Source organism: Falco biarmicus, chromosome 3 (assembly GCF_023638135.1).
Source record: "Falco biarmicus isolate bFalBia1 chromosome 3, bFalBia1.pri, whole genome shotgun sequence".
Classification (NCBI taxonomy): domain Eukaryota; kingdom Metazoa; phylum Chordata; class Aves; order Falconiformes; family Falconidae; genus Falco; species Falco biarmicus.
In genome coordinates, this window is record NC_079290.1 from 37,318,754 (window position 1) to 37,333,887 (window position 15,134).

The 15,134-nt window shown below is 39.4% G+C and overlaps 1 long non-coding RNA gene across 1 annotated transcript; it reads right to left on the reverse strand.

The window, feature by feature from the left end:
- Positions 1-676: 676 nt before the first annotated feature.
- On the reverse strand, positions 677-13,428 carry LOC130146333 (uncharacterized). The gene is made up of 4 exons (XR_008820865.1): positions 13,302-13,428; positions 12,196-12,319; positions 9,973-10,176; positions 677-818 (listed from the first exon to the last, which is right to left on the reverse strand). It is a non-coding gene; the product is annotated as an uncharacterized LOC130146333 (long non-coding RNA).
- Between the last annotated feature and the right edge of the window lie 1,706 nt (positions 13,429-15,134).

The following is a 15,134-nucleotide window of genomic DNA, read 5'->3' on the forward strand; positions in this document are numbered from 1 at the left end:
CAGTCTTCTTAGCCTAAAAATAATGCAGTGAAGAAAACAGAACATTAAAGGCCCGATTCTTTTCCTAGAACATTTTTGAGTAGTGAACACCTATCAAGAGCATATTACACTACAGTGGTAAGGAATTGGCTTTCATGTTCATTGTTAGCATTTTGAAGGTTACATTTGGTCCCTGGGTTAGAAGCAATTAAGCAAGTGTTGTGGCTGGAGTATGATTCTTTGTTATTCTTTTAGATTCCTCCAGGAATGTCATCTGAGTCCCAGCCACCAATGGAGGAGGCAATGGGGCTACTGCAGGACTAACCACGCTTTCCATCTTCTTTTGATTGTCCTGGATTTTGAATTCACCCTGGGACTGAAGTCACCCTGTCTGTACTGCCACTATATGACACTGTTTTATGGGCACCAACAGACAAATTATGATGCAAGATTTGATAACTTTTCCTGTCTTTATAGTCATGGTTGTCAGGAGAAATTCATGACCACTGTGAAGGTACATTTAATAGGATCCATATGAGAACACTGATAGGTAGGTAGATGTCACTTGTAGATGGTAAATTATGAATGATTTATCTAAACTATGTATGCTATAACACTATTAGCTCATATCATACTGACAGATTCACATCATGTCTGAGAAGTCAGTCACTTTATTTTTTTGAAACAACAGTGTTAGCAGTAAACAGGCAAACCATTACCTAGTCTTCCATGTGACTGTCCATCCCCCACATCTTCTAGCATCTTCATTGACTTGTACCGTAGAAAGTGATGATTTCACAGCCCGTAGAATATAACTCTCTTTTTTCTTTCTTTTTCTTCTGGAACAGCAAGAATGCAGTTTGATGTGTGCTCTGCAGAGTATTAGGTTACATCTGTGACGTGAATCAGTTTTGCCTCACTTGACCACAGACTAGTTGACTTGCTATTACTTGTCTGCATTGAGACTTTGCAATTATTAAATCACTAAACTTATAAAATATAGGTTGTTTATTTCAAATCAAACATAACATGAGACTGCATGGCATCTGTAATACAGAAACAATTCACTAAAAGTGTATCTGTGCTCCTAATGTTTGCAGAGTTTATAAATCCACCATCTGATGCTTCCAGGAAATGCTGCTGCTGCAATGTGGAGGAGATCAATACCTTGTTGGTAGGAGATTGCCTTTTTGTTAAGTCTGGGAGATCGGTGTGTTCAGAATACAGGGGGAAGGGCTCACAGTTGATGGTTTATGTCTGAATCGGCTCATTTTTTTTCTGGTAGAGTCAGATATTCCTGTTCTAAGTTTTGTTTGGTAGGTGCCTTAACCACAACATCCTAAACTAAAAGTAATCGTAGTCTGATTTCCCACCTCCATAGATTTCCTCTCTGTCTGTCAAGAAAGCAGAGAACCCCATTCTAGTAGATTTGCACTAAATCTGCAAGTGCCTTATAAGGAATCAAATATAAGTTTCCTGAAAAAAATGGCGATACTAGACATCTTTGATACATTTTAATATAAGAAAATATGAAATCTGACAGTCTGTGTGTGCAGTGAAGACAACCAGCAGTAAGGGTTAGAGACAGTAGAACTAGCATTACTAATGCATTACTGGATTTAGCCAGGAGATTTAGGTTACAGGGGTCTGCCCTTGTCTGATATGCGATACAGAGCAAGTGTTATCCTCTTTCTGTGCTTCTGATCACCAGTCTTTAAAACAAGCATAAAGCTGCTGACTTACTTGGGGGGGAGAGAGAGGTAGAGAGAGTGGGAAGAGGGAAGGAGGAATTCTTACTCCTCAGGGGAGTAAAAATCACTCTGATTCATGTAAAGGTATTATAGACCTGTAAAGGGAGGACAGAAAGGGGGATTGTTTGAGAGAAGTGATGATGTTATTTATGTCAAGATGAGAGCCAACTTATGAGCCAAAACTTGTAGAGTAGGGATGCAAGGTGATATGCTCTGAAAAGGCAATGCTGCAGAATTAAGTTGACCAGAATCAGGTTTTTCTCTTCCTAGGCTACCTTTTTTGCCTGACAAGTGGCCACAGCAGATAGTTTATTAAAAGGGACATCAAGAAGGGACTTGGTTAGAATGTTTAAATGTTTTCTTGGTTCAAAAATATCCAAGAAGAAGAAGAACCAGTGGCTGGAAGTCAAAATCTCAGAAATTAAAATGAAAAATAGCATGCACATTCAAATTGAAGGTGGATGGCTTTTGGGAAGATAGGCTTTTGCTAGACTCAAATTATTGCACTCGGAATGGGTGTAATTGAATGAAATCTTTGGCCTCTGGTAGAAAGATGCTCTAATGGTTTCTTTAGCTTTAACATGGGAAGCTATAGCAACAAATGACTGCAGTAATAAGATTCTCTCCCTTCATTAAATGTAGTAGTTACTATTGAAGAATCTACTATTGTTGTCTTCCCCTGAAAGTCTGTGACACAGAAATTTAGCTCCAGAACCAAGGCAGGTTGCCAGGTTGAGCTGAATGAATGTCCTCTTCCTTGCTGCAAGTGAAGGTGGCTGTAATCAGCCAACAGAAAAATGGCTTTCAGTGTGGTAGTAAAGGGCAGAGTTGAGGTTTTCTGTTCACCTTCCTTAAAATGTCATACTTTTCATAGAATCACAGAATGGTTGGGGTTGGAAGGTACCTCTGGAGATCATCTAGTCCAAGCCCTGCTAAAGCAGGTTCCTCTAGAGCAGGTTGCACAGAGTCATGTCCACGTGGGTTTTGAATGTCCCCAGAGAAGGAGACGCCACAGCCTCCCTGGGCAGCCTGTGCCAGTACTCTGTCACCCTCCAAGTAAAGAAGTTCTTCCTCACATTCAGGTGGAACTTCCTGAGATGCTGTTTGTGCCTGTTGCCCCTTGTCCTGTCGCTGGGCACCACTGAAAAGAGCCCGGCCCTGTCCTCTTGGCACCCACCCTTAAGATATCTGTAGACATTGATGATATCCCCTCCCAGCCTTCTCTTCTCCAGGCTGAACAGGCCCAGCTCTCTCAGCCTTTCCTCAGAAGGGAGATGCTCCAGTCCCCTCATCATCTTCATGACCCTCCACTGGACCCTCTTCAGTAATTCCCTGTCTCTCTGGAACCGGGGAGCCCAGAACTGGATGCAGTGCTCCAGATGTGTTTTAAAATACATTGATATGGTCTGATTCCTCAGCATTAAAAAAACCAACAACCAACCACCAAAAATGAGAATCTGCTTTCTCTTCTGGGTGTGTTCTGGGTTTTTTTGTTTGGTTGGTTGGTTTAGTTGTGATTGATTTTTGGTTGTTTTTTAGGTTTTATTTTTGATATAAATATCAATTAATAAAATATGAATTTTATTAAATTCAAAATAATTCTTTAGTTTCAGGTTTATATTTAGTGTGCATATAGCACAAATTATAGACAACATGCAGTGGATAAAATCACTATCTGAAAGACTTTCAGTGTAAAAAGATGATGTACATATTAGTCATTTTATGTTTTCTGAGTTCTGGTTAGTGAGATGCATTGCACTATCTACAATAACATTTCCTGCAAACGTATAGTAAAAATTCATGTATTTAGATTTGTGTATGTACAATTGCATGAATTTGTAGGTGAAAGGCATCCTACTACAAAGCCAAATGAATAAAAAATTTGTGCCAAGATCCCTAGATTCTGCATCACTGCTGGGAATGTGGGCATTTTGCAGGAGCTTCAGATATGTTTAAATGAAGGTTGAGATCTGAATCTGGACAGATAACCTTCTGTTACTATTGCTTTATTATGTCGTGGTGTTCCCACTCTTTCTGATGATCATTTCCTGCTTTCAGAGTTTCAGAGTTAGCAGCCCTTCAAGATAAACGATGTTGCTGAGAACTGTGTACTGTTGTAGTCTGCTTGCTAGTGCAGGAAGACATGACTGTTGCAGTTGGTATTCAGCTCACATTCACAAGCTTTTCCTTGCACTGCAAAGGCTTTGCTAGAGCTGCTTTTGTGCATGATGACAGCCAAGTACCTGGAACATATTTTGCAGCAAGGGACAAACTGCAGAGTCACCAAATCATGTAATGTACAGGACCTTGCCTGTAGCAACAGACCTACCTCTGTGAGTTCACATGGATACTTAAGTATCCATGTGGATGTAATGAATGCAAATAAATTAACTGTGCATAATTACGCGCTTACTAACGCAGAGGGAAGTAGGTTAAAATTTCATTTGTCATGCTGAACCATAAGTATTTGTAAGCCAAAGGAGTAAGGCTGGGGTTTTTCTTGTTTCTCCTTGCAAGTGGGTTATTTTTTTTTTTTTTTCCCTAATTCATATCATCATTCACCTTATAATGAGTCAGATCTTTGTGCATGGGCAGGTACATTTTAAGAATATTTTTACTCATTATATTGGGTCTGGCTGAGATACAGTTAATTTTCCCCGTAGCAGCCCTCATAGTGCTGTGCTTTGTATTGGTAGCTAGAAACTGTTGCTGACACACCAGTGTTTCGGCTACTGCTGAGCAGCGCTGGCACAGCATCAGTGCTGTATCTCCCACATTCCCCCCCCTCACCACTAGGCTGGGGGCTGGGCAAGATCTTGGGAGGGGACAAAGCCAGGACAGCTGACCCAGACTGACCAAAGGGACCTTCCATATGATACAATGTCTGCTCAGCAATAAAAGCTAAGAGCAAGGAGAGGAGAGGGGGCATTTGTTATTATGATGTTTGTCTTGTGGAGTAACTGCTATGTGTACTAGAACCCTGCTTCCTGGGAAGTGGCTGGATATTGTCTGCTGATGGGAAGTAGAGAACAAATCTTTTGTTTTCCTTTGCTTCTGTGCATGGCCTTTGCTTTTGTTTTTTTAAACTGCCTTTATCTTGACCCAATAGTTTTTTTCCATCTTATTTTCTCCTTCCCCATCCTTCTCAGGAGCGGCTTGGTGGGCATCTGGTGTCCAGACAAGACCAGCCCACCACACTCATTGACAATTTACATCATGACTAATGGATGACAAATAAACTCAATGTCACCAATTACAGGGTCATCTGCAGCTGGCTAGGGATTTTATTTCCATCACTATATATACTGTCACTACAGAAACACAGATAATGAAATGCACAGGAAAATGATGATTCAGTATTCTGTTATAAGCAGTACTTTCCCGCAGTTGAATGCAAAGGCTGTGAATCCCTGTGCCTAAGAGCGCAATTGGTATCGTTAATTATGAGCATGGGGCAGAAGGTTTCATCTTCATCTGAAATTTGCCTTGAGGTAACAGGGTGGTATCAAACGCTTGTCCCTGGCTTCTGGGCATCTTTAGCTACCTGCCTCCAAGTTTCTAAGCACTGGGTCTCCCTCTCTGTTGTTACCATGACAACATCCCTGCTGTCAGCATGCTGAACCTTTCTGTCTACGCTCCGGTCACTCGGAAACCCTTCCAAGTAGTTTAAGCAGTATGGAAATAATACAGATGTATAGAAAAGTGAATGCATAAAGAACATGCATTTTCTTCCTTCCCTTATGGCTCCTGGGAAGCAAGTGACCATGGGGAGTCCTGCAATGTATACAAAAATCTGAAACGCTGGCTTGGTTGTCTTCCTGGATGACAAAACCTTCTCTCCATGACTTGTTAAATCTGTCAGGTTTCTAGTGAAGTGTTGCATGGGGAAAGAGTGAAAAAAAAAGCAGTGGAAGGTGGGGGAGGGAGTAAGGAGGAGGCAAGGGAAGTGCCTGTTTGTCTGCTGCCAGCTGAGACCTGCCTGAAGCACCTGGGGCTTTCAAGTCCCTGCTGCTGCGGCGCCTGTGTGTGCCTGGGGCTGAGCGGGTGAGGATGTAGTGAGAGTGCCCAGGGTGCAGTCCCAACGGGGTGTTCAGGACCCCTGGTGCAATCTGCTGGCCCTAAATTGGTCCCCTATGGTTTCTCCAGATCGGACTGCAAGCCTAGATTTGGGTCTCTCTCTCACTCCTAGGACTGTGCTTTTAAGAGTTGTGGGTCATAATGCACCAACACCATAGCAAATAATATGAAAGATCACTCTCTTTGCTGCCTGTTGTTGCACCTGAATGCACTGGCCCTTTGTTGTTGTGCCATCTCACTACCTGAACTGGCCACAAGACAAATTTTATTTCTCAGTTCTTGATGGATGAATTAAATTCCTTGGATCCAGCTTCCTGTGTGTATAATAGCAGTTACACTGCAAAATTTGCGCTGTGATTTTCACAGATCCCCTAGAAACAGATGCAGCAGGAGTAAAGCTCATCTGTGCTGCTGCTGTTACAACCCCCCCCAAAATAGGAGCTGTCCTCAAGTCTCATCCTGTACCCTGTCACCCAAACTCTTGCTGTCTGCCATTTTTTTGCCAATGCAGGAATGACATATGTCTATGTATTAGTAATGGACTTGGCACAGTTTTGGGTAGAGTATGCTAGAAAGTAAACGAGCAGAGTTATGGATATTCAGATGAATCATTAATGGCATGCTAAACCTTACAGAAGATGATTTGAGGAAGAGGGGGAGCCTAAAGAGACTATTGACCCATTGGCAATCATGCTTACTACTTTCCACAGTAAGGATTCTCTGTCTTCCAGCTAGAGCTGAAGGCCATCTGGGTTGAGGGAAAGTCTGCAGGCTAATGCAAAGAAAGATTTAGGGAAGTGGAAAGAGATGTGTAGAACCTAGTATTTACTGTCTTTTTTTTTAGTTTTGGTGTTTTCTTGAGGTGCAGGAAAAAATACTTTGTTTTGAAGAAGCTGTTTTAGAGTAATTTTGTTGTCTCAGTTGTTAAATTCTTTAGCCTTCCAAGCTTAATTTCTTTGATTAAAATAGAAGGAAGATTTGAGGCAGAACCACAAAGATTTGGTTTTGAAGGGGTAATGCTGCATGGTTTTGCCAGGCTGAAAGCAGGGAGACAAGAAGTCTTTCACCTGACAGCTGTGGGGCAAGGGCAAAAAAATCCCCTCTCATATAGCTGGATCTATAGCATTGAGTCTATGTAAAGCAGCAAAGAATTGAACCCTAAAAAAGAAATTATTTCAGTAAGGATCATCTCGTACACAGTGGATACATGATGAAAATTTTGAAGTTTCCATCTGATTATGGCTCCTGTGGGTTTCACCTTAGTGATTCCAGGTCTGTCGTTTGCAAAAGTTGTCCTTCTGTTAACCTCTCTACCTCTTGGCAGCAAATTAGACAGACACATACACACAAAAAAGCAAACATACACCTATTTTAGGGAAATCAAAGAAAAGTGCTCAGAGAAGTCTGCCACTTACTATTTATTTTTATAGTTATGTATAACATTATAAACAATCAAACCCACATAATTAATAATTTCTGCATACTCATGCTTTTTTAGTACATAATAGTGGAACTTTAATCCTTGTCTGTGTTACTACATCCAGTCATGCATCTACTATTTATTTAAATCAGCGTTTTAGGAAACACTGTGTGAAGAAAAACAAAGAGCATCTGAGGAAGAGGCTGTTCTTGAGCCCCTTGTTGGGTCAGAGTCATTTACAGGATCACTAGAGGAAAAGGCCAACGTTCCTCCTACAAATGGATGGGGACCTGTGGTTGCTGTGAAAGACTGACGCCCTGGCTCTGTACACTGCTGGACTTCATGGGTCCTTAAAAAACTTGGATCCTGGCCTAAGTTTTGCAAAATTCTCTTGCGTGAGCTGAAGCAATACCCTGCTTTGAACCCTGAATCTAAGTATTTTAAAAATAAATAAAAGCTGTAGCTACTCTTCTAAACCTATATTTAGGCACCTGAACAAGTGACCTGATTTCTGAAGCACTGAAGTAAAACTCTGAATTAAGGTTTTTGCTGACATCTGTGGGAGTTGTTATGTGTAAAAACTTCAGAAAATCAGGTCATTCATTTTGCAGTTCTGAATTTCGAGTAGGAATCTAATTCTGTGCTCTTAATTTTTGAAATCTGAGTGTGCCTGTAGTCTATGCTCAGATCTGACTTGGTTTGGAGTTGGATCCAAGTTTAAAAAATAACTTGTGGAAAGCTGAAAAAAACCCAAACCCTCAGCAGCACTACGTTTGCTAACTTTGTAAGGGAAAGAGACCATAGAAGTGTAATTTAAGTGTTGTTGATGATAGGAGTTTAGGTTACATGTTGGCTAAGGGAAAGAAATGCAGGAACCTCATTGCCAGCACCTTTCTTTGCCTAGCCAAGGTATACGTTTTAGGATTTTACATCTCCTTTCTTTTTGCTGCTTTCTCCTGTGTTTCCAATCCCCATGCTGCTTTACAGAGGGCAAAAGCAGAAAGCAGATCTTGTATGCCAGTGAAGCCCTGTGAGATGTTAGTTTACTTCAGGCAACATTGAAACCACCTCAGTATCAGTACCCTGGCTGTGCTGTGTCATTGCTTCACTAGGGACAAACCCCACTCTGATGGCTTGCTGCCCCACCGGTCTATGGCCATCCTGCCATAGCTCAGGATTGTGGCTTCAGTCATAAATCTGCCTTGAGCCTCCTGCCTGCCGGTCCTACCTACTGCCCTGCTTTGCCTCGGACTGCCTGCTGGATCGGCACTCAGATCTTCTTCACTGCACCCTCAGGCACTAAACGTGAGGGCAGGGGGTCCATGTGGCAAGTACCTTCTCTGATGTGTATGACCAGTAGGTATTTGTTCAGAGGGGATGACGTATAGGCATGTAAGGAAGGAAAACAGAGAGTGAGGTTACTACTAAAAAATGTGATGCTTTTCCTTGTTTTTAATTTAGTACTTTCACACCACCTTTGTTTAGGTGAGAAGGCTGTGAAGAGCTGTTTGGAACAGAAAGAGTTACTGCAGCTTAGCAAGTCAGCTCTCTATGTGCAGCTGTCAAGGCAAATGTGATGGAGTTTTAAAAGCAATGAATTTCACTTAACAAGTTCTATGCTCAAGTTTCAATTGCAAACGTTCATCCCATGAACTAATACAACAATTTAGTCCATTTTTCTCCTTAGAAATCAAATATGAATACATTCTCTACTTGCTCATCTGTTGCTGACACCTGACAGGTCAAGCCAGGAAACTTCCCTAACTATTGATGGTGATTTGCAAGAGCTTGTACTAACAAACGGAAAGCAGGAATTCAGATATTGTAACAACTCATATCCTCTGTGGATTAATGTGGCCAGGGGACATAACAGACATCCACTGAGGGCTGTGTGTGCATTCAGGCATAGGTTACTGTCTTTTCTATCTTCATCAGTTAATACGAACTTGACAATATCAATCAAACTTATTAACTTTCTCACCTCTTTTATTATCTTATTTATTTGGGTTGTAAGTGCTTTGGCCCATGAAAAGCGTTTCATCTTCAATTAATGCAGTTTGCCCTGGCCTCAGCTGCGTCTTTAGATAACGCTTCTATATGACATTATAAAGCGATGATTACCAGTGACTGATGGGATGATTCCTGTTCCATCTGAGTAGCTATATAAAACTTTATGTGCTGCCATACAGAAAATGGGTAAGGCTTGGTCATGTTCTGAGTGCACATGGACCTCAGCTGGCCCTGCTTTAGACATTTACAGGAATTTAATCCGAGCACAAGGAAGTTTATCCTAGAAACCCCAGTTAATCCTTCTGCTTGGAGCCCATTGAGACCTCTCCAGTTATTACAAGGGTGCATGGCAGCCTGTCAGTGACTTCAGTGGGAGCTAGTCACTGCCCTTCAGCTTCAAAGAAATACCTGGAACAGCTGAAATGCAGGAATGCCATGTAAAATATCTGCTTTGAGATCTTCCTCAGTTATTAACCAAGTATCTTCATTACCGCGAGTGCTCCTTAATCATTTGAGTGTGTTGCCACCTCTAGTGAACATAATAGTAATATTAGCTTTTTATGTCATCCTTATTTTCTCCACAGCAGACTGCTAGCTGTATGAAAATACTTCACTTTTAGTGATGGTGCACTGGTTAAATACTGGTATGTATTGAATAGTGAAATCAAAATAATCAAAGCTGACAGTATTAACATCTCCAATACTTTAACTATGTCCTTGTTAAAGTTGACAAACCTGGGCAGGACGTACTGCAACACGCAGTCTGATCACATTTGCAGATGCTTGTGTTTTTCTTCTGACTCTCCCCTCATCCCATGGGAGGTGAGCAGCTGATGTGAACACTTGAAGCCCTGGATCCAAATGCATTTATTCATGAGAGGCTGTTCTTCTGGTTGGCCATCCTTTCCAAGATGGTGATTATATCATTTGCTTTGCATACTGAAACATAGTGCTCTTGTGAAAAGGTGCATATAATTTAAGTATTGCATAGAACAGATGCTCTAGCTAGCATCTTGCATGAGCTAGAATTTACATGTGGTTGATATGCACAAAAATAATCTCTATAAACAGAAAAAAAAAAAAAAAGGAAGAAAAGGTTTTGTCTTATCTAGTAAACTGATATGTTCTCTAGAGTATGATACCTGAGGGTAAGTACCATAGCAGGTTTATATCCATGACTAAAGTTTCAGGAAATTGTCAGGAAATTCTATTTTGACAATTTTATCTCTGCCTTTTCTTAGATATATTTCTTCCACTAATTAATAGATAACCTTTTGTCATTTGTGTCTGTTTGCAGTGAGCAATTGTAGCTAAGTAAGTCCTTCTCTGAAGAGGAGGATGGATTTTCCATCTATTTTTGTTAGATTAAGAACAGCCCCAAAGCCCCTCTTCTGGCAACAAAGAACCTAGGCTTTCATGAATTGTAACCATTAAGTCCCTCTTATTTTTAAGTACACCTCTTCCTTCCACCCACTTTTTTACTATCAAATGCAATGAAGAAAATAGTCAGTTCTGGAAAAAGGTCAGTCCTGTCACTATTACATATTTATCAATTCTTTGAAATTAAAGGTTTCTTTGTAATTGGCTCAAGATTGGGAACGTAATTTCATTCCAGTGTGGACTGATTACAGCATTTTTTCCAAATCATTTCCCCTTGTAAATGACGTTCAGTTTTAAGGCTGATGGGCAAGGGTGTTAAAAAATGTTGTGTCAAAGTTGCGTTTTAATGGATTAGCTTGCTTTTAACAAATAAAATATTTTTGTGGGGAAGTTCTTAGTCTTCCCCAAAAATTTTAGCACCTATAACTTGAAAACAACAGCAAAACCCATTAATATATCCAATACTAGAAGTGTAATTCCTCTTTCTCCTAGGCAATGTTAAACTGGCTGTTTGACAGCCCGTTATTCTCCATAGCTTGGGTTCCCAAATCAACTTGTCCCTTACTGCATTTCAGTGGTCTTTTTTTTTCTCAGTAATACAATGAAGAATTTCAGTAAGAGGAAAAATATTTTTGCATCTAAGAAATGTTATCCAGTTGTGGAGTCAGTCTTAAAAAGAATGATAGGAAAGGTCAGTTCCAAAATTTTTATAATCAAGACATTCTGTGGCACTTCTCTGCATGATCTTTTGAGTTTTCAGTGAAGAACTGATGTGTTTAGTTTAAGAATATCATGTTCTGGTTTTGAAATTTTTGCAGAGTTGCTAAGTTCTGTGGGATGTGCATAGAAGAGCATGTTCTGTCTGGCATGTAATTTCTACTTGGAGCCAATAGGTGAAAAAAAAGTGGAACTACTGTTTTACATCATAATTACCAGCAAGAAGAATACAAAACATAGTTCAAAGATCCCAGTGGAAGAACAGGAAATCAAAGTTGTTTCTGTTTTCAGTGCAGCAAAACTGGGTATGTCATATCTCATACCTAAAGCTGTCTTTCACCACTATGTATACATGCACAAATGTACCGTCATTTAAGTATATATGTATGTGTGTGCAAACACTTATGTATGTGTACAATTGATGAGCCTGAGTATTCAACAGTTTCACAGGGAAAGAATTACTTCTGGGTTAATGAAAGTGATTCACTTAAACCTTGAGCTTAAAGTCATTGACTCCTCAACTTTTTCATTCTTATATTTTATTATGCTTACAGGTTAGGTACTGGATCAAGAAAAGATAGAGTATTTTTCTGCAGTGAATCACTTTTTGCTATATTGTAGACTGTTCGTTGCTGGAATTTTAAGAAATTGCAGTATACAATATAACAGTACCTCCTAAAATCCCCATTCTCCTGTCTGCTTTCTGCATAATTCAGCACTCTTCATCCCAGTACTTTCATACATAATTCTTTGTAAATTTACACTACATGCTTGTGGCAACAAGCGATTTTTTACTATGCAGTTTGATCAGCAAAAAAAGAGAAGCTTGAAATTCAGCAGCTGCAGTGCCCAAAGACCTACCTCTCCACCTGCTCAAGAATGGACATGCTTCTGTAGGTTTTCTTCAGATCCGTTTTGAAACTATTTTTCTTGCAACTTGAACTGGAATTTGGGGATGAATACACATATTATTTTTTGTCCAAAGCTGTGAAGAAAACAAAATATTTGTTCATATGACTGAAAAAAAAAATAAGAGGGAAGATTATATGTCTTTAGAAACTTGCCTACATGGAAAAGATAGTGTTTGAAACTAAGTAAAAGGCATATTTAGTTACTTCTAAACATGTATTTTTTTAATATCTGCGGTTAAGCTATTTCAACACTTCCTTGAAAACCAAGTTCAGATATGGATAAATTCCTGACAAAAATAGAAAACTTGGGCTAAACTAAAAATGAAACTGTATAATATACCTTAGTTCAGGATTTAAATTACCAAGAGGTTCACCCAAAGGCTGACTGTTGGTTTCCATATTGTTTTAACCTGAACAATGCAATCTCTAGGTCAGCTCTGCTCCCACAGAGAGGAGGATGAGGGCTTAAAGATTTTTAAAATAATTATTATTCACAAAAAGGCCTCATCAACTGCTTCAATCATTCACAAACTCATATTGAATTCAGATACTAGTGTGCACATAAGAAAGAAGAAGAAAAAAGCTTCTTAAATTTTTTTCTGTTTAGAAAAAGAGATATTTTTAAAAAGACTAAACAGACTTCAATATAGGTACAATGAAACATTTAATTTCTATTCCAGTAAAATATTACAGTCTGTTCATCCTTAAACTTTTTTAGAAAATATTCTCCAGTAAATGGAAACTTTTCTTTCCTAGGAACACAGACACTTTTTTCCCCAGATTGTCATTGATACAAACCCAATTTTTTTCTGCAGTCTTAAACATCAACTGTAGTGCTAAAATGATGGAAATGGAATGTATTAATGTAGATGAATGTAAGGTTACTTATTAATGTAGACTAATGCATAGTTAATATTTCTGATAATTAAAAAACATATTTAAAACATTCCATTAGTAGAATCAAAATAAACCCAGGTTATTTATAGCAAAACATATTTGTCAATAATTATAAGTGAACCTTATTCTGAGCAGTGAAGGTAGAAGGATGTTTCTAACCTTTTCTAACCTTTGCATCTTCTTATGCTGCTTCTGCTCCTGGGCCTGCCGGCGCAAAGGAGGATGCCGGCTGGAGCGTGGCTCAGTGCCCGGGGTGCAGCACTCCCGCCGTGCCGCCCCTTCTGCAGAGTGCTGTGGCAGGCAAGCGCGGCTGCTTCACAGCTGCTCTTAGCTGGGCTCCCTTCACTTTTAGTGGCTGCCTGATTTTTTTCTCACTCCAAGAGGGATCTCTCTGCAGGAGGGGCTATAGCATCTTTGTGGAAAAGGTTAACTTTTATGTTAAGTCCTTTTTGATTTTTCTCAGGCATTGCAGCTGGGTGGACATTAAATCACAGTCTGTTGATGTGGCAAGTTCAGTCATTTGCAGGAATAAGGCCATTTGGCCACAGTCACTGTTCATGCCTGACCAGTCACAAATTTCTCTGACCTCAAAACAAAAAAGATTATTTCCAATGACTTGAGTTAAAGACTTTCCACACCTGGTTTTAGACTTATTAATGATTTGTTATTTCTCAGTCATCTTTTCGGGATGAATGTTGCTCTTTGACGTTTGCTTTAATCTTCCAGTATAAACAATCACATTGAAATCTCATAAACCAAACCCCAGAACAGCTAGTATGACATTTGCTCTACTTGGATAAGGGCAACATGAATGCAGTTAGTTTTATTTATATTTGTGTAATTTAAAACTTCTGAGAGATAATTAAAGTGCTGTGTTTAATTTGTTTCAGTTGAAGTCACAAAACAAGGATATCCATCCAAAATTTAAATACCTTACTCCTCTTGTGGAACTTTGGGTTGTAGCTGTGTTTTGTGTTGCTTAATCAGACTGGGTCCAAAAAGTGGAAAAATACCTTCTTTGCAATAACTGGAAATGACTCCACCTAACTGGTTTTAGCATACTTCTCATTTTCATTCTGGGCTAGTTAACTCAGTAAGTGAGCACATAGTTCAAGTTATAGTTTCAAGAAAAATATTTGAAATATTTCTTAGAGCTCAGACTTAGAACTCTAAAATTTGTATCCTGGGTTGTGGGTAGAGATACAGATTGCCAAATTGCCCAAGAACATTGAATTTGGACCATTAATTCTCATCAGTTTCCTCCACTGTCAATAGTGGATTTCCAACAAAGAATTCCACTTTTGTTGGATGTCTTGATATTTTCACTTAATTTTGCTGAGTTTCACTGGGATTTCTAAAATGTAAACCAAGGATTAATAGGGGAAGTGGACGCTTCATGGAATATTTGTAAGAATACAATTTTTGCTAGAGTGTAACCAGAACTTTTATGAAAAAGAGATATCACTGGGATGAAAGTGAAAATAAAGAATAGAGGAGACATCAAGGTCAACAGAAAACTGAGGGAGATGATAAGAAGCAGGAAAACCAAAAAGAACCTTAAACATGCACCTGAAAATTGCAAAGGAGATAGTAGATTCTGTGCTGTGATACAATTCACCTCTGTCCACAGCTGTTTTAGCAGTCAAGGTGGAGAAGTGTGTTCACTCTGTCCTATGTTTGCCTGCTGAGAATGCCTCAAACTGTTTGGTTTTTGGTAATATTTTTAGCACTTGGTTAATACAAAAATGTTTTCTTCTAATAGTGAGGTCTTACCAGGACACTGTTTGCTCTTTCAGAGCTATGCATGTATAGTTATAACTTCTCTAAATATAATGCATGTGTTTCTTCTTTCTTGGTTTTGATAGGTCAGGAGCAACCATGGGTGAAACGAGGGAAAAGAGGCATGAACTTCAAAAGAAAGCAAAAGTATGAGTTCTGGAAACTTTTTATTTTTTTTAAACAGATATTTGACTACTACTAAAATATCAGTGA